Genomic DNA, 27,922 nt, shown 5'->3' with positions numbered 1-27,922 from the left:
TTAAAATTTCTGTTATTAATTACGTAATCTAGTACTGGACCTTGCCGTTGGTGGGGAGGCTTGCGTGCCACAGCGATACAGATGGCCGTACCGTAGGTGCAACCACAACGGAGGGGTATCTGTTGAGAGGCCAGACAAACATGTGGTTCCTGAAGAGGGGCAGCAGCCTTTTCAGTAGTTGCAGGGGCAACAGTCTGGATGATTGACTGATCTGGCCTTGTAACATTAACCAAAACGGCCTTGCTGTGCTGGTACTGCGAACGGCTGAAAGCAAGGGGAAACTACAGCCGTAATTTTTCCCGAGGACATGCAGCTTTACTGTATGATTAAATGATGATGGCGTCTTCTCGGGTAAAATATTCCGGAGGTAAAATAGTCCCCCATTCGGATCTCCGGGCGGGGACTACTCAAGAGGACGTCGTTATCAGGAGAAAGAAAACTGGCGTTCTACGGATCGGAGCGTGGAATGTCAGATCCCTTAATCGGGCAGGTAGGTTAGAAAATTTAAAAAGGGAAATGGATAGGTTAAAGTTAGATATAGTGGGAATTAGTGAAGTTCGGTGGCAGGAGGAACAAGACTTTTGGTCAGGTGATTACAGGGTTATAAATACAAAATCAGATAGAGGTAATGCAGGGGTAGGTTTAATAATGAATAAAAAAATAGGAGTGCGGGTTAGCTACTACAAACAGCATAGTGAACGCATTATTGTGGCCAAGATAGACACGAAGCCCATGCCTACTACAGTAGTACAAGTTTATATGCCAACTAGCTCTGCAGATGATGAAGAAATTGATGAAATGTATGACGAGATAAAAGAAATTATTCAGGTAGTGAAGGGAGACGAAAATTTAATAGTCATGGGTGACTGGAATTCGTCAGTATGAAAAGGGAGAGAAGGAAACATAGTTGGTGAATATGGATTGGGGGGAAGAAATGAAAGAGGAAGCCGCCTTGTAGAATTTTGCACAGAGCATAACTTAATCATAGCTAACACTTGGTTCAAGAATCATAAAAGAAGGTTGTATACCTGGAAGAATCCTGGAGATACTAAAAGGTATCAGATAGATTATATAATGGTAAGACAGAGATTTAGGAACCAGGTTTTAAATTGTAAGACATTTCCAGGGGCAGATGTGGATTCTGACCACAATCTATTGGTTATGAACTGCAGATTGAAACTGAAGAAACTGAAAAAAGGTGGGAATTTAATGAGATGGGACCTGGATAAACTAAAAGAACCAGAGGTTGTAGAGAGTTTCAGGGAGAGCGTAAGGGAACAATTCACAGGAATGGGGGAAGGAAATACAGTAGAAGAAGAATGGGTAGCTCTGAGGGATGAAGTAGTGAAGGCAGCAGACGATCAAGTAGGTAAAAAGACGAGGGCTAATAGAAATCCTTGGGTAACAGAAGAAATATTGAATTTAATTGATGAAAGGAGAAAATATAAAAATGCAGTGAATGAAGCAGGTAAAAAGGAATACAAACGTCTCAAAAATGAGATCGACAGGAAGTGCAAAATGGCTAAGCAGGGATGGCTAGAGGACAAATGTAAGGATGTAGAGGCTTGTCTCACTAGGGGTAAGATAGATACTGCCTACAGGAAAATTAAAGAGACCTTTGGAGAAAAGAGAACCACTTGTATGAATATCAAGAGCTCAGATGGTAACCCAGTTGTAAGCAAAAAAGGGAAGGCAGAAAGGTGGAAGGAGTATATAGAGGGTTTATACAAGGGCTATGTACTTGAGAACAATATTATGGAAATGGAAGAGGATGTAGATGAAGACGAAATGGGATATAAGATACTGCGTGAAGAGTTTGACAGAGCACTGAAAGACCTGAGTCGAAACAAGGCCCCGGGAGTAGACAACATTCCATTAGAACTACTGGTGGCCTTCGGAGAGCCAGTCATGACAAAACTCTACCATCTGGTGAGCACGATGTATGAGACAGGCGAAATACCCTCAGACTTCAAGAAGAATATAGTAATTCCAATCCCAAAGAAAGCAGGTGTTGACAGATGTGAAAATTACTGAACTATCAGTTTAATAAGTCACGGATGCAAAATACTAACGCGAATTCTTTACAGACGAATGGAAAAACTGGTAGAAGCGGACCTCGGGGAAGATCAGTTTGGATTCCGTAGAAATGTTGGAACACGTGAGGCAATACTAACCTTACGACTTATCTTAGAAGAGAGATTAAGAAAAGGCAAACCTACGTTTCTAGCGTTTGTAGACTTAGAGAAAGCTTTTGACAATGTTGATTGGAATACTCTCTTTCAAATTCTGAAAGTGGCAGGGGTAAAATACAGGGAGCGAAAGGCTATTTACAATTTGTACAGAACCCAGATGGCAGTTATAAGAGTCGAGGGGCATGAAAGGGAAGCAGCTGTTGGGAAAGGAGTGAGACAGGGTTGTAGCCTCTCCCCGATGTTATTCAATCTGTATATTGAGCAAGCAGTAAAGGAAACAAAAGAAAAAATCGGAGTAGGTATTAAAATTCATGGAGAAGAAGTAAAAACTTTAAGGTTTGCCGATGACATTGTAATTCTGTCAGAGACAGCAAAGGACTTGGAAGAGCAGTTGAACGGAATGGACAGTGTCTTGAAAGGAGGATATAAGATGAACATCAACAAAATCAAAACGAGGATTATGGAATGTAGTCAAATTAAATCGGGTGATGCTGAGGGAATTAGATTAGGAAATGAGACACTTAAAGTAGTAAAGGAGTTTTGCTATTTGGGGGGTAAAATAACTGATCATGGTCGAAGTAGAGAGGATATGAAATGTAGACTGGCAATGGCAAAGAAATCGTTTCTGAAGAAGAGAAATTTGTTAACATCGAGTATAGATTTAAGTGTCAGGAAGTCGTTTCTGAAAGTATTTGTATGGAGTGTAGCCATGTATGGAAGTGAAACATGGACGATAACTACACTCCTAGAAATGGAAAAAAGAACACATTGACACCGGTGTGTCAGACCCACCATACTAGCTCCGGACACTGCGAGAGGGCTGTACAAGCAATGATCACACGCACGGCACAGCGGACACACCAGGAACCGCGGTGTTGGCCGTCGAATGGCGCTAGCTGCGCAGCATTTGTGCACCGCCGCCGTCAGTGTCAGCCAGTTTGCCGTGGCATACGGAGCTCCATCGCAGTCTTTAACACTGGTAGCATGCCGCGACAGCGTGGACGTGAACCGTATGTGCAGTTGACGGACTTTGAGCGAGGGCGTATAGTGGGCATGCGGGAGGCCGGGTGGACGTACCGCCGAATTGCTCAACACGTGGGGCGTGAGGTCTCCACAGTACATCGATGTTGTCGCCAGTGGTCGGCGGAAGGTGCACGTGCCCGTCGACCTCGAGGCACACAGGGCCAAAACCCGGCATCATGGTGTGGGGAGCGATCTCCTACACTGGCCGTACACCACTGGTGATCGTCGAGGGGACACTGAATAGTGCACGGTACATCCAAACCGTCATCGAACCCATCGTTCTACCATTCCTAGACCGGCAAGGGAACTTGCTGTTCCAACAGGACAATGCACGTCCGCATGTATCCCGTGCCACCCAACGTGCTCTAGAAGGTGTAAGTCAACTACCCTGGCCAGCAAGATCTCCGGATCTGTCCCCCATTGATCATGTTTGGGACTGGATGAAGTGTCGTCTCACGCGGTCTGCATGTCCAGCACGAACGCTGGTCCAACTGAGGCGCCAGGTGGAAATGGCATGGCAAGCCGTTCCACAGGACTACATCCAGCATCTCTACGATCGTCTCCATGGGAGAATAGCAGCCTGCATTGCTGCGAAAGGTGGATATACACTGTACTAGTGCCGACATTGTGCATGCTCTGTTGCCTGTGTCTATGTGCCTGTGGTTCTGTCAGTGTGATCATGTGATGTATCTGACCCCAGGAATGTGTCAATAAAGTTTCCCCTTCCTGGGACAATGAATTCACGGTGTTCTTATTTCAATTTCCAGGAGTGTAGTTTGGACAAGAAGAGAATAGAAGCTTTCGAAATGTGGTGTTACAGAAGAATGCTGAAGATAAGGTGGGTAGATCACGTAACTAATGAGGAGGTATTGAATAGGATTGGGGGGAAGAGAAGTTTGTGGCACAACTTGACTAGAAGAAGGGATCGGTTGGTAGGACATGTTTTGAGGCATCAAGGGATCACCAATTTAGTATTGGAGGGCAGCGTGGAGGGTAAAGATCGTAGAGGGAGACCAAGAGATGAATACACTAAGCAGATTCAGAAGGATGTAGGTTGCAGTAGGTACTGGGAGATGAAGAAGCTTGCACAGGATAGAGTAGCATGGAGAGCTGCATCAAACCAGTCTCAGGACTGAAGACCACAACAACAACAAGAACAACAACAGTACTGTTTACTATGTTTATTTCTGGATTAGTTTATGAAATAATAATTGAAACTAACAGAAATTCATTTGTCGAGAAAAATTGTATACCTTTGGAATATTGTTATTGCTGATGAGTGACACAATAGTAAGCATGCATCTGATGTGTTCGGAAGTATTTCTTTATTTTGTGCAAACGATGTAATTTCGGCTTTATTAATGTGAAAATTCAAAAGACTGCATGATATACTAAAATGTGACAAAATATATTAACGTAACAACAAAAATTGTGCAACAACAATCTTCAAATTTATTTTGATCAATTCAACCATGAAGAACTAAAATGTCAGAATTTCAGCTTCAAGAATCAGACCATTTGACAGGAAGAACTGGAGCCAACTCTACGTGAAAAGATAAGTAATGTAGAAAGTTTATTGCAATCTTCGCTCATCTCAAATCTTCATAAAAGACTTATGTGGACAATAGCTGCACGTAGGAAGGAGGGTGTAGATTACAACCCGTCTTCGACACGTGTCTTACCATAACCCCATAGAAGTAAGTCGAATGAAGTGACAACTGACGAACTCAGTGGCCAGTGAATAGGACCTAGATTTCACTCTACTGGTGGAAAGATGTCATTTAGGACGTGACGAACAAGCAGTCCATAACGTAGTGTTGCACCACGTTGCTGGAAAATTACGGTTGATTGAAGATCGTGTAGTTATATGCTATGTATTCCATCAAAATGTTAACGTCAACATTTGCAAGTCTGAATGACTCGCCGAAGAAACTGAACAATCTTGTAAATACACATCATCCCAGAAGGTTTCAGAATGCTCCGACTGATTCTTTGCATAATGTTGTAGGCCCCGAGAATCCGAATGCCTACTTTCCATTTCCTTTGAAATGGGAGATTGGGTGCTCCTTGGTTCCAAATAAAATCCACTTACAAAGTGCATCTCCATTGTTAATTGCTTGTTGAGTTAGGCAAACAAGTGCCCTAAAAATACTACTGATGGTTGTTAGCTCTGAGGAACGTGTTTCCAGCCGCACTTCTGGTGAAGAGACGCTTGTTGCAAATCAGACGCACATTGTGGATCTTTTTCTTGTGTTGCTTCTTCCGCTAGTTTCGTCGTTCCAAGATACATTCTTTCTGCCTTCACTACCGCTGAAATCTTCACTGTAACCCTGTCATTGAGCCCTCACAGGGTGCTTTCATCCGAGCCAGATGAGTCCTATCTTTTTTACGAAGTTGTTATTCCTCCCCTCCTCCTTCCTCATCACTTTCACGATGAGGCCCCGGGCTTTGAACCGGCATAGTGGAGTTATAACACACTTTTAATATACTGAAGTAATCAGTAGGCCTACTTTCACAATTATTCTGTCACGTTATTGTATTAGGAGGGATTTCATATTTTTTTTAACTGTACCGGAAGTAAACAGCACAATCTCATCAGCCATGTTCAGTTCAGGTGCACTAGTTTTCTATTTCCTAGTTTACGGATACGAAGATTTTGCCTAAGCCTTACAGCACTATGAGAATATATTCTCTTATTTGCCTATTACACATTTATACTATCTTAATCGATTTCAGATGAATACTGCGTGTTATGGAAGCACTAAAATTGAGATTCAGTAACTTGTATGCCAAAAAATCCAAAATAATCGAATACAACATATGAGAAGCCAGGTCGTTGCAACTTACTACCACCACGCCCTCTATTACCTACCCACCAACCCCTCACGCGAGCTTGCCGCCCGTAAAGGTAAGCAAGTTAACACATCGTTCAAAAACATCTACATCTACATCTTCATCTATACTCTCCAAATCTATGTGAAATCCGTAGATGAGAGTACGTCCCATTGAAGCAGTTATTAGTTCCATCACGTATAGAACGCGGAAAGAATCATTGTTTAAATGCCTCTGTGCGCGCTATAAAAAATCTAACCTTGTCGCTACGTTCCCTACGTGAGCGATATGTACGGGCTGTAGTACATTTCGAGAGTCATCATTGAAAGCCTGTTCTTGAAACTTTACAAGTAGGTTTCTCCGAATAGCTTACGTCTATCTTAAAGAGTCTGACAGTCCACTTTCTTCAGCATCTCTGTGACACTCTCCCACCGATCAAAGAAACCTATGACCACTCGTGAGGTCCTTGTCTGTATACGTTCAGTGACCCCTGTTGGTCCTGTTTGGTACGGGCACACACTTGAGCAATATTCCAGGATGGGTCGCAATCTCCTTTGTAGACTGATGGCAGTTTTACAATATTCCACCAATAAAGCGAAGTCTACCACCTCCTTTACTCACGACCGAGCCTATGTGATCATTCTCACCCAACTAAAGTTCTCAGTTTCATCTCTATAGCTAGATAAATTGGAGTCGAATTTCGGCCCTCACTAAGCGTTATTCTTTTCTTATTTTTACATTTGCTTTCTACCAACTCAGTTTTCATCGTCGAGCTGTAGCACTAAATATTAAACGATTACCATTTTCCTTCTGTTCTAGTTCCGTATCCTTGTCGCTGTTTCTCCAAACAAATAGGTCATAAACGTATTAGCCACTTCTATGCCGACTGAAGGAGAGTTTGCCAGCCAGGGTGGCCGAGCGGTTCTAGGCGCTACAGTCTGGAACCGCGCGATCGCTACGGTCGCAGGTTCGAATCCTGCCTCGGGCATGGATGTGTGTGATGTCCTTAGCTTAGTTAGGTGTAAGTATTTCTAAGTTCTAGTGCTCAGAGCCATTTGAACCATCTGAAACGGAGTTTACTTATTGAAATTGGCTCTTCTCTCGGTCTCACCCTCTGCTTGTCTTTTAAGTACAGAAGATGTTTAAGCAAGGAAGGCACAAGGAACGGTCTCCAAGCGGAGGTGCACGCTTAAGAACCAAGATGTATAAGCTACTACAGTGATAGGCTACTACATCTATGGGATGGTTCCGAACCAAGTCAAAAAGAACCCTTCCTTACCCAGAGAAAAGCCAAGAGTTTTCCTACACATACCACTAACCGTGTAGGAGCTTGTAACCTGTGATTGCATGTGTGACGGAATAAATGGTTCAAATGGCTCTGAGCACTATGGGACTTAACTCCTCAGATCATCAGTCCCCTATAACTTAAAACTACTTAAACCTAACTAACCTAAGGACATCACACACATCCATGCTCGAGGCAGGATTCGAACCTGCGATCGTAGCGGTCGCGAGGTTCCAGACAGATGCGCCTAGAAATGACGGAATAGGTAGCATATCTTTAGTGTCCATAGAAACCATATACAGCAATAGTGGAAATGCTGAACACAAAACTTTTTCGGTAAAATTAACTTTCAGATTTACACGAGGCAGATAACGGCGAACGCAGTTGTGCAAATGAATTAGGACGATCTTTTCCTACGGGTAAAAGAGTTTGTTGTCAAACGTAGAGCCCACGTTCTTTGCTGAAAGTCTTTGGGCGTTAAAAAATACAGAGATTTGGCACCGATAAAGTTCAGCCGCAAGAAGGCCGCACGAACAGGTCGCAAGCGGAGGTGCTGATGGGGCAACAGGCTGTGAGAACGCTGTTTATTGTGAAAGTGAAGCAATCGCAAATAATGACAGAGCGCGCCAAATCACTGAAGACATTACTCAACTCATCTGAGATCGTCTTAGCTTGGATCGCGTTCCAAGGCTGGAATCTTCGCCTTTCTATTAGTCGAAAACCCACAGCAATTATTCACTCTTTAAAGTCAACAGGTTTTCTTACAGCTGTAGCAGTTTGCGTAATTCTACGATGGCGTGCTGAAAAGTAATGCCTCTGATTTTTTTATGTAGAAACTCTTTACAGCTTTCCAATTAAAGTTATTAACATTCCACGTCTTTATTCTTGATGCCTTCATGGACACCCTGACGACGAACACATTTTTCCCAGCTAGCGACCAGTTTGTTGACACCGTCACTGTAAAACGTTTGACTTTGCTAACGAGGCCACAACCTCACCTCTGCTAAGTCGTTGTCATCTGTCTAAGACAATACCTCAAAAGTGTTCTTTAAGTTTTGGAAACGGATAAAAATCGGATGGAACAAAGTCTGGACTGTATCGGGTGTGATAGACGACATGGAAGCCAAGGCGTCGGATTGCTGCACATTGCTGCAGATTCATTGGGAGAGTCCTTAGAAAATGTAGTCCATCAACAAAGGAGGTGGCTTACAAAACACTCGTTCGACCTATACTTGAGTATTGCTCATCAGTGTGGGATCCGTACCAGGTCGGGTTGACAGAGGAGATAGAGAAGATCCGAAGAAGAGCGGCTCGTTTCGTCACAGGGTTATTTGGTAAGCGTGATAGCGTTACGAAGATGTTTAGCAAACTCAAGTGGCAGACTCTGCAAGAGAGGCGCTCTGCATCGCGGTGTAGCGTGCTCGCCAGGTTTCGAGAGGGTGCGTTTCTGGATATTGCTTCACCCTACTTATACCTCCCGAGGAGATCACGAATGTAAAATTAGAGAGATTCGAGCGCGCACGGAGGCTTTCCGGCAGTCGTTCTTCCCGCGAACCATACGCGACTGGAACAGGAAAGGGAGGTAATGACAGTGGCACGTGAAGTGACCTCCGCCACACACCATTGGGTGGCTTGCGGAGTATAAATGTAGATCTAGATGTAGATCCCAGCGCTCGTGTGTGGTCTGGCGTGGTCATGCTGAAGGAGAGGATGCTCCATGTGCAGACGAATTTTTCGAATTCGAAACTCGATTCCAGTGTTCATCGACATAGTTACGTTAAACACCGTCATGTAACGTGTTACAGTTCGGAGCCCTCTAGCGGCAGAGGGCTGCAGATATGCAGTTATGAAGAATAAAGATGTAGGGCGTTAATAACGTTTGTTTTATTTAAAAGGTTTGAGGGCTTTCACATAAAAAATTGGGAGGCACTATTTATCAGTACGCCCTCGTATTTCATAAATAAAACTGTCCAGATCGCTTAATGTATGTCTTTATCTATAATGGCATTTCATTTAGTGCCGTCATCAAATGAAGAATTAAAGGATTACTTTTTTAAAAAAATCGCTCAGCAAAATGTATAATTTGTAAAATAAGGATCAGTTTCAGTAAGAACAAAGTTCTTAGTTTTGATGAGCAAATTTTTGAAATATTTTATGACCAATTAATATTTCTTCTTTTGTAACTTGATAATATATAACAAACAACCCTCGTTGTTATGTTCTTTTGATCTCAATAACAGATATCATGATAGCAGTAGCCGAATCGACATACTAAATAAACATTTACATCTACATGGTTACTCTGCAATTCAGACTAAAGTGCCTGGAAGAGGGTTCAAATGGTTCAAATGGCTCTGAGCACTATGGGACTCAACTGCTGAGGTCATTAGTCCCCTAGAACTTAGAACTAGTTAAACCTAACTAACCTAAGGACATCACAAACATCCATGCCCGAGGCAGGATTCGAACCTGCGACCGTAGCGGTCTTGCGGTTCCAGACTGCAGCGCCTTTAACCACACGGCCACTTCGGCCGGCCGAAGAGGGTTCATCGAAACATTTTCATACTACTTCTCTACCATTACACTCTCGAATGGCGCGTGGGAAAAAGGAATACCTAAATCTTTCCGTTCGAGCTTTGATTTCTCTTATTTTATTATAATGATCATTTCTCCCTACATAGATGGGTGTCAACAAAGTATTTTCGCATTCGGAAGAGGAAGTTGGAGATTGAAATTTCGTAAATTGATCTCGCCGCAAAGAAAACCGGTTTTGTTTCAGTGACTGCCACCCCAACTCGCGTATCATATCAGTGACACTCTCACCCCTATTGCGCGAAAACACGATACGAGCTGCCCTTTTCTGCACTTTTTCGATGTCCTCCGTCAATCCTACCTGGTAAGGATCCCCCACCGCGCAGCAGCATTCCAGCACAGGGCGGATAAGTGTAATGTGGGCTGTCTCTTTAGTGGGTTTGTCGCATCCTCTAAGTGTTCTGCCAATAAAGCACAGTCTTCGTTTCACCTTCCCGACAATATTATCTATGTGGTCTTTCCCATTTAAGTTCCTCGTAATTGTACTTTCTAGGTATTTAGTTAAATTGACAGCCCTTAGATTTGTGCGATTTATCGTATACCCTAAATTTATCGGATTTCTTTTAAGGCCCGTGTGGAAGACCTCGCACTTTTCTTTGTTTAGTGCCAATTGCCACTTTTCGCACCTTACAGAAATTCTCTCTAGATCATTTTGTAATTGGATTTGATCGTCTGATCATTTTACTAGACAGAAAATTGCAGCGTCATCTGCAAACAATCTAAGAGGACTGCTCAGATTATCACCTAGATCATTTATATAAGTCAGGAACAGCAAAGGTCCTATGACACTACCTTGCGGAAAGCCAGATATCACTTCTGTTCTACTCGATGATTTACCGTATATCACTACTAACTGTGTCCTCTCTGAGAGAAAATCACGAATCTAGACCATTTCATTCACAAAATATGCATAATAATCGCCGACTCATTTACGAAATTTTTCATTTTATTAATAGGTTCGTAACTCTTGGCGTATACTAAACGTGTTGCGTAAAAAGGGAATGTTTGAAACTCTCTTTACTTTGAAAGCACAGGTATGATTATTTGCATCGAGTCTCTACTTTGTGTATCTGACTGTTATAGATACAAACGGACTGGGCTGTAACACACAGAGTTAAGAACCGCTCCAAGGTCGCCACGTGCCTTGAGAAGCGCGTGGGCGGGCGTGCAGCGCCGTAATTAGAGGATGAGTCGAGAAGTAATAAATGGATATTAAATCAGGCGACAGATTTGGGATATTTCGATTAGGAACAAAACATTGCTGTGTCCATAATTTTCGTATCGATTTTATTTCGACATACCTAAAAACTCAACCGCGAACTAAAGCTTAAAGTTAATTACAGAGAAGAAAGAAACTTTATACACTACTGGCCATTAAAATTGCTACAACACGAAGATGACGTGCTACAGACGCGAAATTTAACCGACAGGAAGAAGATGCTGTGATATGCAAATATTTAGCTTCTCCGAGCATTCACACAAGGTTGGCGCCAGTAGCGACATCTAGAACGTGCTGACATGAGGGAAGTTTCTAACCGATTTCTCATACACAAACAGCAGTTGACCGGCGTTGCCTGGTGAAACGTTGTTGTGATGCCTCGTGTAAGGAGGAGAAATGCGTATCATCACGTTTCCAACTTTGATAAAGGTCGGTTTGTAGCCTATCGCGATTGCGGTTTATCGTATCGCGACATTGCTGCTCGCGTTGGACGAGATCCAACGACTGTTGGAAGAATATGGAATCGGTGGGTTCAGGTGGGTAATACGGAACGCCGTGCTGGATCCCAACGGCCTCGTATCACTAGCAGTCGAGATGACAGGCATCTTATCCGCATGGCCGTAACGGATCGTGCAGCCACGTCTCGATCCCTGAGTCAACAGATGGGGACGTGTGCAAGACAACAACCATCTGCACGAACAGATCGACGACGTTTGCAGCAGCATGGACTATCATCTCGCAGACCATGGCTGCGGTTACCCTTGACGCTGCATCACAGACAGGATCGCCTGCGATGGTGTACTCAACGACGAACCTGGGTGCACGAATGGCAAAACGTCATTTTTTCGGACGAATCCAGGTTCTGTTTACAGCATCATGATGGTCGCATCCGTGTTTGGCGACATCGCGGTGAACGCTCATTGGAAGCGTGTATTCGTCAGCGCCATACTGGAGTATCACCCGGCGTCATGGTATGGGGTGCCATTGGTTACACCTCTCGGCCAACTCTTGTTCACATTGACGGCACTTTGTACAGTGGACGTTACATTTCAAATGTGTTACGACCCGTGGTCCTATCCTTCATTCGATCCCTGCGAAACCCTACATGTCAGCAGGATAATGCGCGACCGCATGTTGCAGGTCCTGTACGGGCCTTCCTGGATACGGAAAATGTTCGACTTCTGCCCTGGCCAGCACATTCTCCAGATCTCTCACCAATTGAGAACGTCTGGTCAATGGCGGCCAAGCAACTGGCTCGTCACAATACGCCAGCCACTACTCTTGATGAACTGTGGTATCGTGTTGAAGCTGCATGGGCAGCTGTACCTGTACACGCCATCCAAGCTCTGTTTGACTCAGTGCCGAGGCGTATGAAGGCCGTTATTACGGCCAGAGGTGGCTGTTCTGGGTACTGATTTCTCAGGATCTATGGACCCAAATTGCGTGAAAATGTAATCACATGTCAGTTCTAGTATAAGATATTTGTCCAATGAATACCCGTTTATCATCTGCATTTCTTCTTGGTGTAGTAATTTTAATGGCCAGTAGTGTAATAATAACTCCTGACGGAGGAACAGATTTCGGCTGCTGTCATTCTGAGAGAGTTAATAATTTATTCAAGACAGCGGTGGCCGTTGCTGTTCGTGAGACGCGCTCGAATATAGGGTAGCCCGCCGTTCTGACGGTTGTAGGGGCGACAGGGAAGGAAGCCCTGCACGTTTGCGGTAGCGCTTTTTTTTTAAGGCATAGGTAAACTAGTGTGCTAGTTAACAAAGCCCCTGACTGCAATTCTGCAACTTCCCCTTCAAAGGACTACTAGCTGCCATCTCGCCCTTGACTGCACCTTAACTAAAGAGGCTCAGCGCCATGCTGCAGTAAAGTTTAACTGTAAGCCCCGACACAATCAGGAAGTCTGTTGCGCGTCTACGTTCGGCAGCCGAAGGGCATGACAATACGAGGTCTGTTCAAAAAATCCCGGATCTTCGTCCACAAAAATTTTCTACGCTTACCGTTTACTTATTGGGCATGGTCTAATTCGAAATACTCTCCTCCAGGAATGATACGCCGTTTCCACTTCCCGAAGCAGTTTAGGCACACTTCTTGCTGTATCGCTCGAAGCGCCATCTCCAAATTTTCTTTGATCTCGTCTATCGCTGCAAATCTTCATTCTTTCAGCGGAGTTTCACCTTTCCAAGTAAAAGTCCACAGGGACCACGTCTGGAGATTACGGATGATGAAGCAGCACAGTGATTTCACAGGCGAATATCTTTCTGGTCTTGACTCATGAGCCGTGGGACGAACTTGGCGGCAACACGATGCATTCCAAGACGCTGTGTCAGGATTTCTTGACATGATTCAGCTGAAGTGTTATATTCTTCTGCAGCTCTCAAACAGCCAGTTTTCGATTGGCATGCACAATTTCGTTGACGTTCCTTTAAATGAGCGTCGTCGGTAGACGTCGAAGGGCGTCCTGAACGAAGCTCCTCTTTAACTTCTGTCCGGCCATTTTTAAACCGTGTGAACCATGCATAACACTGAGTATGGCTTAAGCATTCATCACCATAGGCTTTTTGCATAATTTAGTGTGTCCCTATAATGGTTTTCTCGATTTTTCGCGAAAAACTTGATGCAGACGCATTGCTTCTCTAACTATGCCATCTCGAAATTCTGTGCGACACAACATCCTACTCGACACAGTATTTAACTACAACTAACACACATAAAAAATGAAACTTCCGGCAGTTACACAATAAACACAGGCGTGTGCAGTGATGCCAACCGCATTTCGATCCAACACACTATTGGCGCGAAATTACGAATGTTTCGGATGTTTTTTGAACAGACCTCGTGTAACAGTGGATTTTTTTTGTCGACACTCTACTGCCCAAAACAACGGACATTTCCAACCATTCTTCGACTTTCAGGATCTTCCCAGTGTCCTTGAAGCTTGGATTCTTAAAACCATTACCCAAGAAGGAATCTGCCAAACAGACTCCTGACTACAGGCAAATTTGCATTCCACCAGCATTATCCAAAGCTTTTAGAATACATAGTCCACGAACATCTTGCCAGTTATTTAATATCAGATAACCTTCTAGATGAATAGTAGTCCCGTTTCTGGCAAAAGCGAAGCATGAAGACCGCTCTTATAAAAGTAACTAATAGTAACAAGCTATGGACAAACAAAAGGCGCTTATTAAGTGCTTTTTGGATTCATCGAAGCTTTCGACAGTGTTAACTTTCACATTCTGCTTGCTAAACTCACAAGTCAAAATTTTTCTTCAGGTGCTGTCCAGTGATTTCACTCATAGCTTACATCCCGCCAACAGTGTGTAATAATTGGAACTACAATGTCTCAATGAAAGGATATAGTATCAGGGGTTCCACAAGGATCAGTACAGAGTCCATTACTTTTCTCATTACATGTTAACGAGATGTCAGTTATTTATTCTCTTCCATGCCAAATATCATACTCACGCTGACGACCTTCACTTATATGTACGTGCACGTCCAACAAACTTGCGTACGGCCATCCAGTACATAAACGCCAGTTTACGTATCCTATCAGTGCGGCCATAGAGAATAGGTGTGAAACATAAATCATCTATAACGTAGGCAACGTTAGTAGCTCCCAAAAGACATGTTACGTCTCAGTTCAGAGAGTCTCTTCCGCCCTTAATCCTAAACAGCTCAGAAATAAGCATTTCTTCTCCTGTAAAGAACTTGGGCTTAATTCTGCTCAATCACTTGGACTGGACTGAAAATACAGCTGCAGTCTGTAACAAGCTGAAGCGTCATTTCATTCACTACAGAAATATATAACGTATTTCTCTTCAAGGTTAAACGAAGCTCTTGGAGTCACTGACACTCCCCATATTTAACTATGGTGATGCTATTGTCCAAGGACTTTCGTACAAAACTTTACGCAGGCTAGAACTGCCGATGAATGCTTATATGCGATACAATTGTCATGCGTGCTATTTCGACCATATCACTCCTGCATACATGGTTGCGTGCCGATAAGTGTAAAGAGTAATCACACTCTGTGTTTGCTCCATCGTCTTCTCAATCATTGCGCTCCTCTTATTTATCTTCTACTCTTGCCCTAATATCTGAACGGCACGGTAGAAATACTCGTTCTCAACAAAGTAAAATCCTCTCTGTACCATCACATAACACTGCCTTGTTCTTTAGGTCATTTTCAGTATCAGGTACCCTACCCTCAAAAAATTTGAGAAATTAAATTCCTTCCAGACTTTAAAAGACAGTTAATGACCCATTTTCTATCACAATAGCGATGTCTCCGATATACCAGTCTGTACTCACTCTCGTTAATTCTGCCTCTCCACAACTTTCCCTCCGCCACAACTTTTCCTTCCCCCATGTCGGCAGAGATATTTTTAAAATTCTGTTCTTTCCTAACAGTCACTGTCACTGTCATTTCAATCTTCTTCTCTTTCTTTATCCCTTCCGCTTCTATAACACTACATCATGTATTCAGATGTGCTAAACCAGTCTATATCATTCTTAATGCCCTTCACCATTTTATCATTAATCTTATTATTATTAGTGTCAGCTAATATTTTAATTTTAATTATTATTGTCAATTATTATTATTATTATTGTCGTAGCTATGTTGGGAGCGTACCAGAGCTCTTGGCGCTAATGTAAAACACTGATACTCAAATCGTTATAGACATTGAAAGCTGGCTAAAGCCGGAGATAAGTTCAGCCGAAATTTTTGCGAAGAACCTAAGGGTGTTTCGAAAGGATAAGCTAAACAGGGTTGGCGGTGGCATGTTTGTTGCCATTAGAAGTGGTTCATCTTGCAGCGAAATTGAAACAGTTAGTTCCTATGACATAGTATGGGCAGAGGTCATTCTTGGCAACCGGAATAAGATAATAACTGGATCCTTTTACCGACCTCCCAATTCAGATGATACAATTACTGAAAGAAGATGTCAAATTAAATACCTTTCAGCCGTCAATTTTCAACCTTATTTTATTGTCAACCATTTTCAGCGTTGTACTGCCCCATCTTCAGGCCCCTGCAGACGTGTTGAACACAACCGAGGTAGATTCTTACTACACGTCGGTCAATGGCCTGAAGATGGCTTAGTAAAACGCTGAAACTGGTTGCCAAATAAAATAAGGTTGAAAACTGGCGTCTGAAAGGTATTTAATTTGACATCCCCTATCGAATTGCCGAGTCCGGCAACCATTTCTAGAAAGATGGACATACAGAGAATTGCTGGAAGGTTCAAAGAAAACTTGAGTTAATTTCAAACACGTACCCAACTCATGCAATTATAGTTGGTGGTGACTTTACTTTACCCTCGACATGCTGGCGAAAATACAAGTTTAAATCCGGAGGTATGCATAAAACGTCATCTGAAATTGTGCTAAACGCATTCCCTGAAAATTATCTCGAGCAGTTATTTCATGACCCCACGCGAACAGTAAACGGTTCTGAAAGCACCCTTGACCTCATAGCAACAGATAATCCTGAGTAACAACGAGTGAAAACGGATACGTAACGAGACTGAATATTGCAACCTCCAGAAATTAACGAAAAATATACCTTTTCAAAAAAGCAGATAAAAATTCGCTTGATCCCGAGAGGCGAACTCCACTCCAACCATATTGACAGTGTAAGTGTAGGCCAGATGTGAGTTGAATTCAAAGAAATAGTATCGACAGCAATTGAGACAATTATACCAAATGAATTAACAAATGACAGAACTGACCCCTCATGATATACAAACCAGGTCAAACACTGTTGCAGAAACAACGAAAAAAGCATGCTAAATTTAAACGAAAGAAAAATCTCCGAGATCGGCGATCTTTTACAGAAGCTCGAAGTTTAGCGCGGACAGCAATGCGAGGTGCTTATAATAGTTCTCACAATGAAGCTTTATCTCGAAACCTGACAGAAAATCCAAAGAGATTCTGTTCGTATATAAAGTAAGCTAGCGGCAAAACACAGCCAATGCCTTCTCCGCGCAATAGCAGTGGAAATACTATCGATGACAGTACTGTGAAAGCAGAGTTACTAAACACAGCCTATCGAAATTCCTTCACCAAAGAAGACGAAGTAAATATTCCAGAATTCGAACCAAGAAAAGTGTGACTTAGAAGTAGATGTCCTTGGAGAAGCGAAGCAACTTAAATCACTTAACAAAAGCAAGTCTTCTAGTCCAGACTGCATACCAGTTAGGTTCCTTTCAGTGTAAGGTGATGCAGTAGCCCCATACTTAACAATCATATACAACCGCTCGCTCGAAAGATCCTTACCCATAGACTGGGAAGTTGCACAGGTCACACCAATACTCAAGAAATGTAGTAGGAGAAATCCACTAAATTAAAAACTCATATAACTAACGTCGATATGCAGCAGTTGTTGACAAGGGATACAGTGTTGTTGCCAAGGGATTTCAAATTGATTCCGTATTTCTAGATTTCCAATAGGCTTTTGACACTGTACCACATAAGCGGCTTGTAGTGAAATTGCGTGCTTATCGAATATCGTTTTAGTTATGTGACTGGATTCCTGATTTTCTGCCGGAGATGTCATAGCTTCTGGTAATTAACGGAAAGTCATCGAGTAAAGCAGAAGTGATTTCTGACGTCCCCCAAGGTAGTGTTATAGGCCTTCTGCTGTTCCTTATCTATACAAACGATTTAGGAGACATCTGAGCAGCTGTCTTAGGTTGTTTGCAGGTGATGCTGTCGTTTGTTGTCTAGTAACCTCATCAGAAAATGAAAACAAATTGGAAAACGATTTAGAAAAGATATCTGAATGGTGCGGAAATTGGCAGTTGACCATAAATAACGAAAATTGTGAAGCCATCTTCATGAGCGCTAAAAGGAATCCATTAAACTTCGGTTACACGATAAATCAGTCTAATCTAAAGATCGTAATTTCAACTAAATACCGGGGAATTACAATTGTTGTTGTTGTCTGCAGTCCTGAGACTGGTTTGATGCAGCTCTCCATGCTACTCTATCCTGTGCAAGCTTCTTCATCTACCAGTATTTACTGCAACCTACATCCTTCTGAATCTGCTTAGCGTATTGATCTGTTGGTCTCCCTCTACGATTTTTACCCTCCACGCTGCCCTCCAATGCTAAATTTGTGATCCCTTTATGCCTCAGAACTTGTCCTACCAACCGGTCCCTTCTTCTTGTCAAGTTGTGCCACAAACTCCTCTTCTCCCCAATTCTGTTCAATATCTCCTCATTAGTTATGTGATCTACCCATCTAATCTTCAGCATTCTTCTGTAGCACCACATTTCGAAAGCTTCTATTCTCTTCTTGTCTAAACTATTTATCGTCCATGTTTCACTTCCATACATGGCTACACTCCATACAAATACTTTCAGAAACGACTTCCTGACATTTAAATCTATACTCGATGTTAACAAATTTCTCTTCTTCAGAAACGCTTTCCTTGCCATTGCCAGTCTACATATTATATCCTCTCTACTTCGACCATCATCAGTTATTTTGCTCCTTTACTACTTTAAGTGTCTCATTTCCTAATCTAATTCCCTCAGCATCACCCGACGTCATTCGACTACATTCCATTATCCTCGTTTTGCTTTTGTTGATGTTCATCTTATATCCTCCTTTCAAGACACTGTCCATTCCGTTCAACTGCTCTTCCAAGTCCTTTGCTGTCTCTGACAGAATTACAATGTCATCGGCGAACCTCAAAGTTTTTATTTTTTCTCCATGGACTTTAATACCTACTCCGAATTTTTCTTTTGTTTCCTTTACGGCTTGCTCAGTATACAGATTGAATAACATCGGAGATAGGCTGCAACCCTGTCTCACTCCCTTCCCAACCGCTGCTTCCCTTTCATGCCCCTCGACTCTTATAACTGCCATCTGGTTTCCGTACAAATTGTAAATATCCTTTCGCTCCTTGTATTTTACCCCTGCCACCTTTAGAATTTGAAAGAGAGTATTCCAGTCAACATTGTCAAAAGCTTTCTCTAAGTCTAAAAATGCTAGAAATGTAGGTTTGCCTTTGCTTAATCTATTTTCTAAGATAAGTCGTAGGGTCAGTATTGCCTCACGTGTTCCAACATTTCTGCGGAATCCAAACTGATCTTCGCCGAGGTCGGCTTCTACCAGTTTTTCCATTCGTCTGTAAAGAATTCGCATTAGTATTTTGCAGCTGTGACTTACTAAACTGATAGTTCTGTAATTTTCATATCTGTCAACACCTGCTTTCTTTGGGATTGGGATTATTATATTCTTCTTGAAGTCTGAGGGTATTTCGCCTGTCTCATACATCTTGCTCACTAGATGGTAGAGTTTTGTCAGGACTGGCTCTCGAATTACAATTACGAACAACTTAAATTGGAAGGAACACATAGAAATTGTTGTGGGGAAGGCTAACCAAAGACTGCGTTTTATTTGTAGGACACTTAGAAAATGTAACAGATCTACTAAGGAGACTGCTTACACTGCGATTTTCCGTCCTCTTTTGGAGTACTACTGCGCGATCTGGGATCCTTACCAAATATCGTTAACGGAATACATCGAGAAAGTTCTGTATTATCGCGAATTAGGGGAGTGAGTGTCATGGACATGATACTGTAATTGGGATGGACACAATTAAAACAAAGGCGTTTCTTGTTGCGTCGGAATCTCTCACGAAATTTCAATCACCAGCTTTCTCCTCCGAATGTGAAAACATTTTGTTGACGAGGACCTACATAGGGAGAAACGATCATCGTAATAAAGTAAAGGAAATTAGAGTTCGCACGGAAAGATACAGGTGTTCCGTTTCCCATGCGCTGCTCGAGACTGGAATAGTAGAGAATTAGTGTGAAAGTGGTCCTATGAACCCTCTGCCAGGCACTTAAACGTGATTTGCAGAGTATCCGTGTAGATGTAGATGTAGACATGCAGATAGATATTATTCCTGTGGGTGTTTTTTTGATGTCTTTGGTATGTTTTGTTCCTGGTCTGCTGTAAGAGATAGCCTTCAGGTCCTTCTCTGCTTTGGGCTAAATAAGCAATACATGAATAAATAATAAAAATTACTTTGGACAGAATGTAGTGTACGAGTACGGGAGAGTGGAGATCTACTCTGAACAGCACGTTGCAAGGCAGCCCAGATATGCTGAAACGGGAGTGCTTAAACAGAATAGTGTACCTGAAGACACTCTGTATCAGTTCTGGATGTGTGGGGTGTCAAATTGTGTCCTTCCGAGTGGCGGGATGCTTCTCTCGCAAAATTGCGACGCAAGTTGGACGTGCTGCTCCAGTTGTGCAACGATATTCCTATCTGTGGCCATGTGAACATTCTCACACCTGTACACGAGGTTCTGGACGTCCACGCACCACAGACGCCCGCCAGGATCGTCGTACTGTAAGCGCAGCAGTGGCAGATCGTCCAGCCAGCACAGCATAGATAAGAGAGCATGTGAGCCCAGACGTGTCAACACGAGCTGTTGCGAACCGGTTATTAGCAGTGGGACTACGAGCACGCACACAGCTAGCCCGTCTTCGCTATGGTGAGCGCTGTCTCGTGGAGTGCATTCGTCCAAGGCACACGGGCTCCAACCCAGGTCTCATGGTCCGGGGTGCGATAACTACAAACACTCGTTTCTGGAGGGGAGGCTAATCGGCGCTCGAAACGTGCAGAATGTTGTTAGAACAGTTCTTTTGCCGTTCTTGCAACAGGAAAGTGATGTGTTGTTCCAATAAGATAACGCTCGTCCACACACTGCCCGTGAAAATCAACGTGCAGTATGTCCGGTAGCTTCCCCGGCCAGTACGATCTCCGGACTTGTCTACAACCGAGCACGTGTGGGACGAGATACTAAGAGACTCGTCAAACAAGAACTCTTACAGAACTACGAGAACAGATCCACTAGTCAGCGCCTGCATTGTCGCCCGTGGAGGCTACACCGCGCGCGTATAATGGTGTTTCACTATGGGTCGATACCCGGTACCTCAGAACCGCTTATGCTATTGATCTGAAAATGTAATCATTTCATGTACCCCAATGCACTGTTGCAATAATAACTGTTGAGTGTATTGAAAACGTCTAAAAGATTGTTCTAATTTTTCCGGCAGTGCATTTAGGAGTACGTGTTGGTTGATTGGTTGGTTTGCGGGAGGGGACCGAAGACCGAGATTATCGGTCCCTTCGGATTAGGGAAGGATGGGAAAGAAAGTCGGACGTGCCCTTTCAAAGGAACCATCCCGGTATTTGCGCGAAGCGATTTAGAGAAATCACGAAAAAGCTAAATCACGATGGCCGGGCGCGGTATTGAACCGACGTCCTCCCGAGTATGAGTCCAGTGTGCTAACCACTGCGCCACCTCGCTCCGTAAGAAGGCGCCCGGAGCGAGTTGTATAACGGAAGGACTACATAAAATTAATCGCGGGTAAAGCAGGTGCCATACTGAGATTCATTTGAAATGTCCTCAGGAAGTGCAGTCCATAAACGAAGGAAGAAGCTTACCGTTCGACTAATACTTGAATATTGCTCATGGGTCTGGTATCCGTACCAGATAGGTCGGATAGAGGTAGTATAACAGATATCAAGCAGAGCAGCGCGTTTCTTTACGAGTTCATTTAGTACGTGCTGAAGCGCCACGGAGATCCTCAGTCAATTCGTGTGGTATGGGCTGAGAGACAGGCGTCCTACATCACGGTATGGTCTCCGTCAAAATTTCGAAAGCGTACGTTCCTAAAAGAGTCAAAAAAATGGTTCAAATGGCTCTGAGCACTATGGGACTCAACTGCTGTGGTCATCAGTCCCCTATAACTTAGAACTACTTAAACCTAACTAACCTAAGGACATCACACACATCCATGCCCGAGGCAGGATTCGAACCTGCGACCGTAGCAGCCGCACGGTTCCGGACTGCGCGCCTAGAACCGCGAGACCACCGCGGCCGGCTCCTAAAAGAGTCAACCTACATACTACTTCCCTCCACGTATATCTCGAGGATGGACCGTGAAGATAAAATTAGAGAGATTCCAGCTCATACCGAAGCTTACCAGCAATCGTTCTTCTCCCGGACCATTCGTGAGGGAAACAGGAAAACGGGGAAGCCACCGTAAGGGGTACGGATGTAGTAACGGGAACTTTTCTACGGAAGACTCCCGTCAAGGTTGTCTTTAGGCCAGACAGCAACGTCTCTGCAGCGCTCTTCGCTGTTTTATCTTAAATGGGAAACACTGGGAGTTCTCGCCGTACTCGCGGCAGCGCCTTCAGACCAGTCATCCCTGGTAGTTATCTGCAGCGCAGATAAAGCCTTATCAGCAAGGCAGCCCAAGGCCGCGTTCCTCGCTGCTCCCAGGCGTCTCAAGGACCCCTCAATATTTTACGTTCCTCACTGGGAAAGAGTCATTTTAAAATATATAAAAGCACACATTCTCACAGGACTTTTTTGTCCAGTAGTTAATGCCTGCTATTCGCTGTAGCTTCCCATTATATAACTCGTATAAAAGGTTTGTGTCGATATGTTGTAGACATCTCAACAATATGATACAGCTGGGGGGGGGGGGGGGGATGGAGGAAGGAGGGCCGTCGTAGGGGGTGGGGGTGAGGGGGGGGGGGCGATCTAGACATGAATTTAAAGCAGCATTGCGACGTGAAAATATGTGGCTTTGTTTCTTGTTCAGTAGAGAAAAATTTATGTTATCACCGTTCAGTTGCCTTACTACTGAAAAAATGGTTCAAATGGCTCTGAGCACTATGGGACTCAACTGCTGTGGTCATCAGTCCCCTAGAACTTAGAACTACTTAAACCTAACTAACCTAAGGACATTACACACATCCATGCCCGAGGCAGGATTCGAACCTGCGACCGTAGCAGTCGCACGGTTCCGGACTGCGCGCCTAGAACCGCGAGACCACCGCGGCCGGCTACTACTACTGAAAAGATGAGTAATACAAACATCAACGATAGAAGTTTTTAAAAGCAGTTGAAATAATCAAAATTACTCGACTCCTTAACAAAGGCTGGTAGCGTTTGACTCAGAGGTAGCCGGTTCGAATACTGCTGATCGAAAACATTTTTACCATCTGCATTTGGTCGGCAAGGGAAAGAGAAGCAATTGCTGAAAGTTAACAATCACCACACATTGCGCCAATGTCCGGGAATAAATTCCTGCCGGTCGTGGTGGCCGAGCGATTCTAGGCGCTACATTCTGGAACCGCGCGACCGCTACGGTCGCAGGTTCGAATCCTGCCTCGGGCATGGATGGGTGTGATGTCCTTCGGTTAGTTAGGTTTAAGTAGTTCTAAGTTCTAGGGGACTGATGACCTTAGAAGTTAAGTCCCATAGTGCTCAGAGCCATTTGCACCATTTGAATATTTTCCTAATTCTTCAGCAGTGTCTCATGGAGTGAAGACATGTGACACTGTTGATAATGATTCGTCCGTCGAATAGGGACGTTAAGCCCTTCGCCCATTGGTGCCGTTCGAGAGGGGTAGAATATTTCCAACACCGGGTTTCAGACTCTCCCTACTCTCATCATCATACAACAGAAACATGAAGTCACACAATGCATACATGCATTACAGCCACCTATACTCAACACACACACACACTAAAGATACAACTTTCTCACACCGTAAGGAAGAAGCCAAAGGATTTCCGATTAGGCGATTCAGCCTACCTCCCATGATATCCCAGCCAACAGTACCATACGATGCTTACTAACTAATCGCCAGCACTCAGTAATTCCAGTATGCTCGAAAGAGGTACGTTCTCGAAACATACGAATACATTTATTTGACTTCTAGCTTACATGATCCTTAGTAATCAAAATTCACGAATTTCTACCAACATGGTAATGTAACAGTTATTCATCTTGATACGAGTACATCAGGGCGTAATATCAAATTTACTTAGTGTAGTACGTAAATCTAAGGAACTGATGTACTGTCACATCTATTACACACTTAAATAAAAACAAAACTATTAATCCAAAATATGATTCCTAAATCAATTACCCGCTTGAAACTGTTATAGAAATACAATTTTAGTAACAGACATGCGAGATGATTTCAGAAAGTAGCTATTATTGAATGCTGCAATACACTACAAACTGACACAGGTGCAAGACACTATTTTTAAACATAGTAACCAAAGCCTCTCTAAACAAGAGTCGGAACGTTATACCAATACTTCATTTCCTCGATGACAGAAAATCGCTTCTTGGTTAGGGAGCCATTCGAGAAACTCTGTGCGGAAGTCCTGATGTCAATGCAAAATCTCTTTACCCGAGTGTTCATCCGGCGTACCGAAAAGATGGAAATCGATCGCATGGCGCAACGTCTGGACTGGCGGATGCTTACAGACGTCACATCGAAACCGCTAAAGCAAAGCTTACGCTGTGCCCACTGTGTGGAGTGTTGTACTGCCGTGCAGGAGAACAATGCTTTGCTTAATCCTCCACGCCTCTTGTCCTTCGTGGCGTTGCGCAGCGATGTTAGCGTTGCACAGTACGAGTCGGCATTAACGGCTGTGCCCTTTGACACAAACCATTTCTACATAACTCCCTCACAGTCGAAGAAATCGGTGACATGACCAACCCTGCTGATGACGCAACTTTGCATTTCTTCCGGAGTGGTGTGTCTCCATACCGCAGACTCTCTCTTTGTTGCAGGTGTGAAGTGTTGGCCCCATCTCTCATCGGCCGTAATGACGCTGCTTAGGAAATTATTGCCTTCCACGGAGTAACACACGAGAAAGACCAGAGAGAGCACGCAATTAACCTCGCGCCTTTTGTGTGCAGGTAACAGAGATCACGGAAACAAATGTGAACATAATTTCCGATACTGCGGGCGGTATAGGAAGAGATGCTTATTGAGATGCGCATCAGCAGAGTCTTTCTGCGATTGCTTAGAATCTGTTTCTCGATTACTTGACACTGTCGTCTGTAGTCGATGTCAATGGCCTTCCTTCCCAACAATATCACCCACGTCTTTGCGGCCCTGGTCAAACTTGTGGCACCATTTCATCTACATCTACATAGATACTCCGCAAGCCACCATCCGGTGCGTGGCGGAGGGTACCCTTTACCCTTAATAGTCATTTTCTTTCCTGTTCCACTCGCAAATAGACGAGGGGAATAGGGCTGTCTATATGCCTCCGTTGTTGTTGTTGTTGTGGTCTTCAGTCCTGAGACTGGTTTGATGCAGCTCTCCATGCTACTCTATCCTGTGCAAGCTTCTTCATCTCCCAGTACCTACTGCAACCTACATCCTTCTGAATCTGCTTAGTGTATTGATCTCTTGGTCTACCTCTACGATTTTTACCCTCCACGCTGCCCTCCAATGCTAAATTTGTGATCCCTTGACGCCTCAGAACATGCCCTACCAACCGATCCCTTCTTCTGGTCAAGCTGTGCCACAAACTTCTCTTCTCCCCAATCCTATTCAATACCTCCTCATTAGTTACGTGATCTACCCATCTAATCTTCAGCATTCTTCTGTAGCACCACATTTCGAAAGCTTCTATTCTCTTCTTGTCTAAACTATTTATCGTCCATGTTTCACTTCCATACATGGCTACACTCCATAAAAATACTTTCAGAAACGACTTCCTGACACTTAAATCTATACTAGATGTTAACAAATTTCTCTTCTTCAGAAACGCTTTCCTTGCCATTGCCAGCCTACATTTTATATCCTCTCTACTTCGACCATCATCAGTTATTTTACTCCCTAAATAGCAAAACTCCTTTACTACTTTAAGTGTCTCATTTCCTAATCTAATCCCCTCAGCATCACCCGATTTAATTTGACTACATTCCATTATCCTCGTTTTGCTTTTGTTGATGTTCATCTTATATCCTCCTTTCAAGACACTGTCCATTCCGTTCAACTGCTCTTCCAAGTCCTTTGCTGTCTCTGACACAATTACAATGTCATCGGCGAACCTCAAAGCCTTTACTTCTTCTCCATGAATGTTAATACCTACTCCGAACTTTTCTTTTGTTTCCTGTACTGCTTGCTTAATATACAGATTGAATAGCATCGGGGAGAGGCTACAACCCTGTCTCACTCCCTTCCCAAACACTGCTTCTCTTTAATGCTCCCCGACTGTTATAACTGCCATCTGGTTTCTGTACAAATTGTAAATAGCCCTTCGCTCCTTGTATTTTACCCCTGCCACCTTCAGAATTTGAAAGAGAGTATTCCAGTTAACGTTGTCAAAAGCTTTCTCTAAGTCTACAAATGCTAGAAACGTAGGTTTGCCTTTTCTTAATCTTTCTTCTAAGATAAGTCGTAAGGTTAGTATTGCCTCACGTGTTCCAACATTTCTACGGAATCCAAACTGATCTTCCCCGAGGTCCGCTTCTACCAGTTTTTCCATTCGTCTGTAAAGAATTCGCGTTAGTATTTTGCAGCTGTGACTTATTAAACTGATAGTTCGGTAATTTTCACATCTGTCAACACCTGCTTTCTTTGGGATTGTCCTCAAGTACATCGCCCTTGTATAGACTCTCTATATACTCCTTCCACCTTTCTGCCTTCCCTTCTTTGCTTAGAAGTGGGTTTCCATCCGAGCTCTTGATATTCATACAAGTGGTTCTCTTCTCTCCAAAGGTCTTTTTAATTTTCCTGTAGGCAGTATCTATCTTACCCCTAGTGAGACAAGCCACTACATCCTTACATTTGTCCTCTAGCCATCCCTGCTTAGCCATTTTGCACTTCCTGTCGATTTCATTTTTGAGATGTTTGTATTCCTTTTTGCCTGCTTCATTTACTGCATTTTTATATTTTCTCCTTTCATCAATTAAATTCAATATTTCTTCTGTTACCCAAGGATTTCTATTAGCCCTCGTCTTTTTACCTACTTGATCGTCTGCTGCCTTCACTACTTCATCCCTCAGAGCTACCCATTCTTCTTCTACTGTATTTCTTTCCCCCATTCCTGTCAATTGTTCCCTTATACTCTCCCTGAAACTCTCTACAACCTCTGGTTCTTTCAGTTTATCCAGGTTCCATCTCCTTAAATTCCCACCTTTTTGCAGTTTCTTCAGTTTCAATCTGCAGTTCATAACCAATAGATTGTGGTCAGAATCCACATCTGCCCCTGGAAATGTCTTACAATTTAAAACCTGGTTCCTAAATCTCTGTCTTACCATTTTATAATCTATCTGATACCTTTTAGTATCTCCAGGATTCTTCCAGGTATACAACCTTCTTTTATGATTCTTGAACCAAGTGTTAGCTATGATTAAGTTATGCTCTGTGCAAAATTCTACAAGGCGGCTTCCTCTTTCATTTCTTCCCCCCAATCCATAGTCACCTACTATGTTTCCTTCTCTCCCTTTTCCTACTGACGAATTCCAGTCACCCATGACTATTAAATTTTCGTCTCCCTTCACTACCTGAATAATTTCTTTTATCTCGTCATACATTTCATCAATTTCTTCATCATCTGCAGAGCTAGTTGGCATATAAACTTGTACTACTGTAGTAGGCTTGGGCTTTGTGTCTATCTTGGCCTCAATAATGCGTTCACTATGCTGTTTGTAGTAGCTAACCAGCACTCCTATTTTTTTATTCATTATTAAACCTACTCCTGCATTACCCCCATTTGACTTTGTATTTATAACCCTGTAATCACCTGACCAAAAGTCTTGTTCCTCCTGCCACCGAACTTCACTAATTCCCACTATATATAACTTTAACCTATCCATTTCCCTTTTTAAATTTTCTAACCTACCTGCCCGATTAAGGGATCTGACATTCCACGCTCCGATCCGTAGAATGCCAGTTTTCTTTC

The sequence above is a fragment of the Schistocerca nitens genome, chromosome 2 (assembly GCF_023898315.1).
Source record: "Schistocerca nitens isolate TAMUIC-IGC-003100 chromosome 2, iqSchNite1.1, whole genome shotgun sequence".
In the NCBI taxonomy this organism is placed as follows: Eukaryota; Metazoa; Arthropoda; class Insecta; order Orthoptera; family Acrididae; genus Schistocerca; species Schistocerca nitens.
The sequence above is the reverse complement of the archived record's forward strand: the minus strand, read 5'-3'. Positions refer to the sequence as shown.